Here is an 8,354-nt window from a genome sequence, read left to right as displayed (position 1 = left end):
CCATGCGGGCTCGTTCTTTGCCAGCTCATAATTCGACCAGAAGAGCTCTAAGCCCTCCGGCCGAACAAAGCTGACATCGAACTCCGGAGTACCATAAGGATGTATCAGGGCAAAGATGTCACTAGCCCTGAAGTTCATCTTCAGGAGGAGCTCCACCACCCTTGACCTGGGTGGGCATGCGTCACTGCCCCTCCAGCGAAGACGAACCACATTCCTACGGGCAGCTCCGGGCCCGGTTGTGGGTAAAGACCATACAGTCTCTCCCCCCCTTTTCTCTTGGAAGGCTGCCAGGCCATGCCTGTCTGTCCAGAAGGACAGATCAACATCTCTCCCCTCTACAGTGATTGACTTTTCCCCTCTCCTGAGAGCCTCCAGAAGACGTCTTTGCAAAACGCTGTTCCCAGAGCCAGGAGACAAGGAGTTAACCCCACTTGCCCCAGCGGTGACACTCGCATAGCTCCTTATGGGAGCGGCCACCACTGGGGGTGCAGATGGACCAGCACTCACACCGGGATCCCCCTCAGCGCCATTCACCACCCCCACATTCACCACACTATGTGCATTACTGCCTCGCTTCCTTGCATCACTCACACCAGCTGGGCCAGGAGGACCTGGGGTTGCCTCAGCGTCACTGGACACTGGGGGTAGAGCCACCTCCATAGCTGATACAGCCTGAGAAGAGGCAGCTCCAACCCCGATCTTACTTGTGCCCTCTGCCTCATTGGCATTAACCCCTTGTTGTCCAGCAGTTTTTCTAAGGTTTGAGCATCGCTGCTCGCTGGATGCAAGAGGCCTCCTGTCTTTATTTACTCCGGACAGTCTCTTATGGTCATCTCCAGGGTCAGATGCACCAATACAAAATAACACTGTTCCTGCGCCCTTTCCCACAGGCTGCACAGGACGCTTGGGAGGCGCCGCACCAGAAGCCCCAGCAGCCCCATCACACTGCCGCTGCTCACCGGAGCTAGATGCAGCCACAGCGCTAGGGGCCACAGGAGCCACCGTCCCTGGCACCGGGCCACCCCCCCCTCCCACTGGGGGGCAGCGCACAGTACCAGGACTTGCTGGATCGCCCTCACTGTCCGGCCTTTCGGCCGATGCCTTCCCTGCACCATCCTTGCTACTACAAACAAGGCTGGTGCTCTGCGCCATGATAGAACGTGGCTTTGCAATCTCCCCGCACCCTGGCACCGAGTCCACTGCAGGATTCGTGCTGGGCTGGGCAACGGGGCCTACACGACAGGCTGGCACTGCTGCCCGCCCGGAGGGAACAGGGAGGGGACGAAACACCAGATTCACCTCCTGAGACGCCTTGGTCTTCTTGGGTCTCGTCTTCTTTCTCTTTAGGTCGTCATCTGGCATATCATCGCCGAAGGAGAAGTTCTGGAGGTGAACTGGGGACTCAAGCTGACGGATCTGAGCCATTAGCGCCCCCCCCTGGCCGCTGTCATCACTTTCCTCCTCCAGGTTGGCAGAGCCGCAGCCTGATGGTAATGGCGCTTGCTCTGCAGGCAGCCTGTCGTGCGAGGCCTGCTGGTGTTGGTGCAGGCCACCAGACGGACACGGCAGGTCTTCCTCATCCTCCTCATCATCGCCATCATCCGCCTGGATCTCAAGCCCCTTTTGCTTTCTCAGCTGCTCTTGTTGCATTTTTTCAAATCTGGTGTCATTCTCAAGCTTTTCCCGGAACGGACCGCTGTTTTCACGGATAAGCCGACGCTTCTCCTCCAGAGCGGTGACCTCGGCTTTAAGCCTGTTGATGGTGGTTAGAAGATCAGGCTTCTTCTTTTTAGTATCCACCCCCGCTAGGGCCAAGGTCTCCCTTATCTCCTCCTGGAGTCTCCTCAGCGCCTTGCCAGCTTCCTCGTACTCACGGAGGTGCTCAGCAATCCGGGAGCCATAGATGGTAGCAGACTCCCGGGCCTTAAGTTCACCCCATGCTTTTTGCACACCTCCGTGAGCACCCAGCTTTTCAGCTGAACCACCCAGCTTTCCCGCACAGTCACTCAGCTTTCCAGGAGGAGCACTCAGGCTGATGTTACTTGCCTTGATCTTCTGTGTTCCGGAGACCTTGCGGCTTCCCTGGGTCTTGGGGGTGGCAGCCGAGGTCACATCGCTGCGTCCTTAGCTCCGGGCAGATCTTCTCACCCCCTCCGCTTTGGCCGGTAACTGGCTTCTCCTGCCCCCCGCCGGCCTGGTCCGGGAGGCAGAAGCCTGGGATTTTCCTGGCTCACTCATCCCAGTAACCCACTCCCTCCCTGGGGAGGAGAGAACAGGCCTGGGTGGATGGAGATTGCTCCAGGTGGTGCAGGAGCTCAGCAGCAACAACCACACCCTTCAGTAGCTCACAGGGGAATGAGCCAGCACGAACTATTCTGCTGCTGGTGCAGTCACTGTGTACATACATGACATTACTTATCCTGTACTGATCCTGAGTTACATCCTGTATTATACCCCAGAGCTGCACTCACTATTCTGCTGGTGCAGTCACTGTGTACATACATGACATTACTTATCCTGTACTGATCCTGAGTTACATCCTGTATTATATTCCAGAGCTGCACTCACTATTCTGCTGCTGGTGCAGTCACTGTGTACATACATGACATTACTTATCCTGTACTGATCCTGAGTTACATCCTGTATTATACCCCAGAGCTGCACTCACTATTCTGCTGCTGGTGCAGTCACTGTGTACATACATGGCATTACTTATCCTGTACTGATCCTGAGTTACATCCTGTATTATACCCCAGAGCTGCACTCACTATTCTGCTGCTGGTGCAGTCACTGTGTACATACATGACATTACTTATCCTGTACTGATCCTGAGTTACATCCTGTATTATACCCCAGAGCTGCACTCACTATTCTGCTGCTGGTGCAGTCACTGTACATACATGACATTACTTATCCTGTACTGATCCTGAGTTACATCCTGTATTATACCCCAGAGCTGCACTCACTATTCTGCTGCTGGTGCAGTCACTGTGTACATACATGACATTACTTATCCTGTACTGATCCTGAGTTACATCCTGTATTATACCCCAGAGCTGCACTCACTATTCTGCTGCTGGTGCAGTCACTGTGTACATACATGACATTACTTATCCTGTACTGATCCTGAGTTACATCCTGTATTATACCCCAGAGCTGCACTCACTATTCTGCTGCTGGTGCAGTCACTGTGTACATACATGACATTACTTATCCTGTACTGATCCTGAGTTACATCCTGTATTATACTCCAGAGCTGCACTCACTATTCTGCTGCTGGTGCAGTCACTGTGTACATACATGACATTACTTATCCTGTACTGATCCTGAGTCACATCCTGTATTATACCCCAGAGCTGCACTCACTATTCTGCTGCTGGTGCAGTCACTGTGTACATACATGACATTACTTATCCTGTACTGATCCTGAGTTACATCCTGTATTATACCCCAGAGCTGCACTCACTATTCTGCTGCTGGTGCAGTCACTGTACATACATGACATTACTTATCCTGTACTGATCCTGAGTTACATCCTGTATTATACTCCAGAGCTGCACTCACTATTCTGCTGCTGGTGCAGTCACTGTGTACATACATGACATTACTTATCCTGTACTGATCCTGAGTTACATCCTGTATTATACTCCAGAGCTGCACTCACTATTCTGCTGCTGGTGCAGTCACTGTGTACATACATGACATTACTTATCCTGTACTGATCCTGAGTTACATCCTGTATTATACCCCAGAGCTGCACTCACTATTCTGCTGCTGGTGCAGTCACTGTGTACATACATGACATTACTTATCCTGTACTGATCCTGAGTTACATCCTGTATTATACCCCAGAGCTGCACTCACTATTCTGCTGCTGGTGCAGTCACTGTGTACATACATGACATTACTTACCCTGTACTGATCCTGAGTTACATCCTGTATTATACCCCAGAGCTGCACTCACTATTACGGCAGTGTGCTCCTCTTACCTCTCCGGTGTCGGTCCTCTCCTGGCCTCAGGTTCTGGCACCTGCTGTCATATATAGCGGTCAGGACAATGCTCGGAGTTGTGTATACATGGAGCAGGGTCTGGATTATCGCTCAGATTCCATTAAATAAACAGGGAAATAAGAGGCGGCTGCAGCGATGAGGAGACTTGTTTATGGGAAAATATGGAGCAATGATGTGATTGTGTCTGTGTTGTCACTTGTACATTACACGTCTCTATATTGTTATAAAGACAACAAAACAAATCCACAGCCCGGAGGGAGAGAGAGAACTTATAAATGTGACTAATGATGAGCGATTGATGGAAGAATACGAAAGAGAACTAATGGAAAACTGTCCCATGTCATGTCCCCACATCATCACACCAGCAGGGGGCAGTGTCCTCCTATCACTTCTAGGGGTGACTACCCTATACCATGGCCCCCACATCATCACACCAGCAGGGGGCAGTGTGTCCTCCTATCACTTCTAGGGGTGACTGTCCTATACCATGGCCCCCACATCATCACACCAGCAGGGGGCAGTGTCCTCCTATCACTACTAGGGGTGGCTGTCCTATACCATGACCCCCACATCATCACACCAGCAGGGGGCAGTGTCCTCCTATCACTACTAGGGGTGACTGTCCTATACCATGTCCCCACATCATCACACCAGCAGGGGGCAGTGTGTTCTCCTATCACTACTAGGGGTGACTGCCCTATACCATGGCCCTCACATCATCACACCAGCAGGGGGCAGTGTGTCCTCCTATCACTTCTAGGGGTGACTGTCCTATACCATGGCCCCCACATCATCACACCAGCAGGGGGCAGTGTGTCCTCCTATCACTTCTAGGGGTGACTGTCCTATACCATGGCCCCCACATCATCACAGCAGCAGGGGGCAGTGTGTCCTCCTATCACTTCTAGGGGTGACTGCCCTATACCATGGCCCCACATAATGACACCAGCAGGGGGCAGTGTCCTCCTATCACTTCTAGGGGTGACTGCCCTATACCATGGCCCCACATAATGACACCAGCAGGGGGCAGTGTCCTCCTATCACTTCTAGGGGTGACTGTCCTATACCATGGCCCCCACATCACACCAGCAGGGGGCAGTGTCCTCCTATCACTTCTAAGGGTGACTGTCCTATACCATGGCCCCACATCATCACACCAGCAGGGGGCAGTGTGTCCTCCTATCACTACTAGGGGTGACTGTCCTATACCATGGCCCCCACATCATCACACCAGCAGGGGCAGTGTCCTCCTATCACTTCTAGGGGTGACTGCCCTATACCATGGCCCCACATCATGACACCAGCAGGGGGCAGTGTCCTCCTATCACTTCTAAGGGTGACTGTCCTATACCATGGCCCCACATCATCACACCAGCAGGGGGCAGTGTGTCCTCCTATCACTACTAGGGGTGACTGCCCTATACCATGGCCCACACATCATCACACCAGCAGGGGGCAGTGTGTCCTCCTATCACTACTAGGGGTGACTGTCCTATACCATGGCCCTCACATCATCACACCAGCAGGGGGCAGTGTGTCCTATCACTACTAGGGGTGACTGTCCTATACCATGGCCCTCACATCATCACACCAGCAGGGGGCAGTGTGTCCTCCTATCACTACTAGGGGTGACTGCCCTATACCATGGCCCACACATCATCACACCAGCAGGGGGCAGTGTGTCCTCCTATCACTACTAGGGGTGACTGTCCTATACCATGGCCCTCACATCATCACACCAGCAGGGGGCAGTGTGTCCTCCTATCACTTCTAGGGGTGACTGCCCTATACCATGGCCCTCACATCATCACACCAGCAGGGGGCAGTGTGTCCTCCTATCACTTCTAGGGGTGACTGTCCTATACCATGGCCCCCACATCATCACACCAGCAGGGGGCATTGTCCTCCTATGACTGCTAGGGGTGACTGTCCTATACCATGGCCCTCACATCATCACACCAGCAGGGGGCAGTGTGTCCTCCTATCACTACTAGGGGTGACTGTCCTATACCATGGCCCCCACATCATCACACCAGCAGGGGGCAGTGTCCTCCTATCACTTCTAGGGGTGACTACCCTATACCATGGCCCCCACATCATCACACCAGCAGGGGGCAGTGTGTCCTCCTATCACTACTTGGGGTGACTGTCCTATACCATGGCCCCCACATCATCACACCAGCAGGGGGCAGTGTGTCCTCCTATCACTTCTAGGGGTGACTGCCCTATACCATGGCCCCACATAATGACACCAGCAGGGGGCAGTGTCCTCCTATCACTTCTAGGGGTGACTGTCCTATACCATGGCCCCCACATCACACCAGCAGGGGGCAGTGTCCTCCTATCACTTCTAAGGGTGACTGTCCTATACCATGGCCCCACATCATGACACCAGCAGGGGGCAGTGTCCTCCTATCACTTCTAGGGGTGACTGTCCTATACCATGGCCCCACATCATCACACCAGCAGGGGGCAGTGTGTCCTCCTATCACTACTAGGGGTGACTGCCCTATACCATGGCCCCACATCATCACACCAGCAGAGGGCAGTGTGTCCTCCTATCACTACTAGGGGTGACTGTCCTATACCATGGCCCCACATCATCACACCAGCAGGGGGCAGTTTCCTCCTATCACTGCTAGGGGTGTCTGTCCTATACCATGGCCCCCACATCATCACACCAGCAGGGGGCAGTGTCCTCCTATCACTACTAGGGGTGACTGTCCTATACCATGACCCCACATTATCACACCAGCAGGGGGCAGTTTCCTCCTATCACTGCTAGGGGTGTCTGTCCTATACCATGGCCCCCACATCATCACACCAGCAGGGGGCAGTGTGTCCTCCTATCACTGCTAGGGGTGACTGTCCTATACCATGGCCCCCACATCATCACACCAGCAGGGGGCAGTGTCCTCCTATCACTTCTAGGGGTGACTGTCCTATACCATGTCCCCACATCATCACACCAGTAGGGGGCAGTGTGTCCTCCTATCACTACTAGGGGTGACTGTCCTATACCATGGCCTCCACATCATCACACCAGCAGGGGGCAGTTTCCTCCTATCACTGCTAGGGGTGTCTGTCCTATACCATGGCCCTCACATCATCACACCAGCAGGGGGCAGTGTCCTCCTATCACTACTAGGGGCAGTGTGTCCTATACCATGGCCCCACATCATCACACCAGTAGGGGGCAGTGTGTCCTCCTATCACTACTAGGGGTGACTGTCCTATACCATGGCCCCCACATCATCACACCAGCAGGGGGCAGTGTGTCCTCCTATCACTTCTAGGGGCAGTGTGTCCTATACCATGGCCCTCACATCATCACACCAGCAGGGGGCAGTGTCCTCCTATCACTGCTAAGGGTGACTGTCCTATACCATGGCCCCCACATCATCACACCAGCAGGGGGCAGTGTCCTCCTATCACTGCTAGGGGTGACTGTCCTATACCATGGCCTCCACATCATCACACCAGCAGGGGGCAGTGTCCTCCTATCACTTCTAGGGGTGACTACCCTATACCATGGCCCCCACATCATCACACCAGCAGGGGGCAGTGTGTCCTCCTATCACTACTAGGGGTGACTGCCCTATACCATGGCCCCACATCATCACACCAGCAGAGGGCAGTGTGTCCTCCTATCACTACTAGGGGTGACTGTCCTATACCATGGCCCCACATCATCACACCAGCAGGGGGCAGTTTCCTCCTATCACTGCTAGGGGTGTCTGTCCTATACCATGGCCCCCACATCATCACACCAGCAGGGGGCAGTGTCCTCCTATCACTACTAGGGGTGACTGTCCTATACCATGTCCCCACATTATCACACCAGCAGGGGGCAGTTTCCTCCTATCACTGCTAGGGGTGTCTGTCCTATACCATGGCCCCCACATCATCACACCAGCAGGGGGCAGTGTGTCCTCCTATCACTGCTAGGGGTGACTGTCCTATACCATGGCCCCCACATCATCACACCAGCAGGGGGCAGTGTCCTCCTATCACTTCTAGGGGTGACTGTCCTATGCCATGGCCCTCACATCATCACACCACCAGGGGGCAGTGTGTCCCCCTATCACTACTAGGGGTGACTGTCCTATACCATGGCCCCACATCATCACACCAGCAGGGGGCAGTGTGTCCTCCTATCACTGCTAGGGGTGACTGTCCTATACCATGGCTCCCACATCATCACACCAGCAGGGGGCAGTGTGTCCTCCTATCACTGCTAGGGGTGACTGTCCTATACCATGGCCCCACATCATCACACCAGCAGGGGGCAGTTTCCTCCTATCACTGCTAGGGGTGTCTGTCCTATACCATGGCCCTCACAT

The sequence above is a fragment of the Engystomops pustulosus genome, chromosome 7 (genome assembly GCF_040894005.1).
Source record: "Engystomops pustulosus chromosome 7, aEngPut4.maternal, whole genome shotgun sequence".
In the NCBI taxonomy this organism is placed as follows: Eukaryota; Metazoa; Chordata; class Amphibia; order Anura; family Leptodactylidae; genus Engystomops; species Engystomops pustulosus.
The sequence above is the reverse complement of the archived record's forward strand: the minus strand, read 5'-3'. Positions refer to the sequence as shown.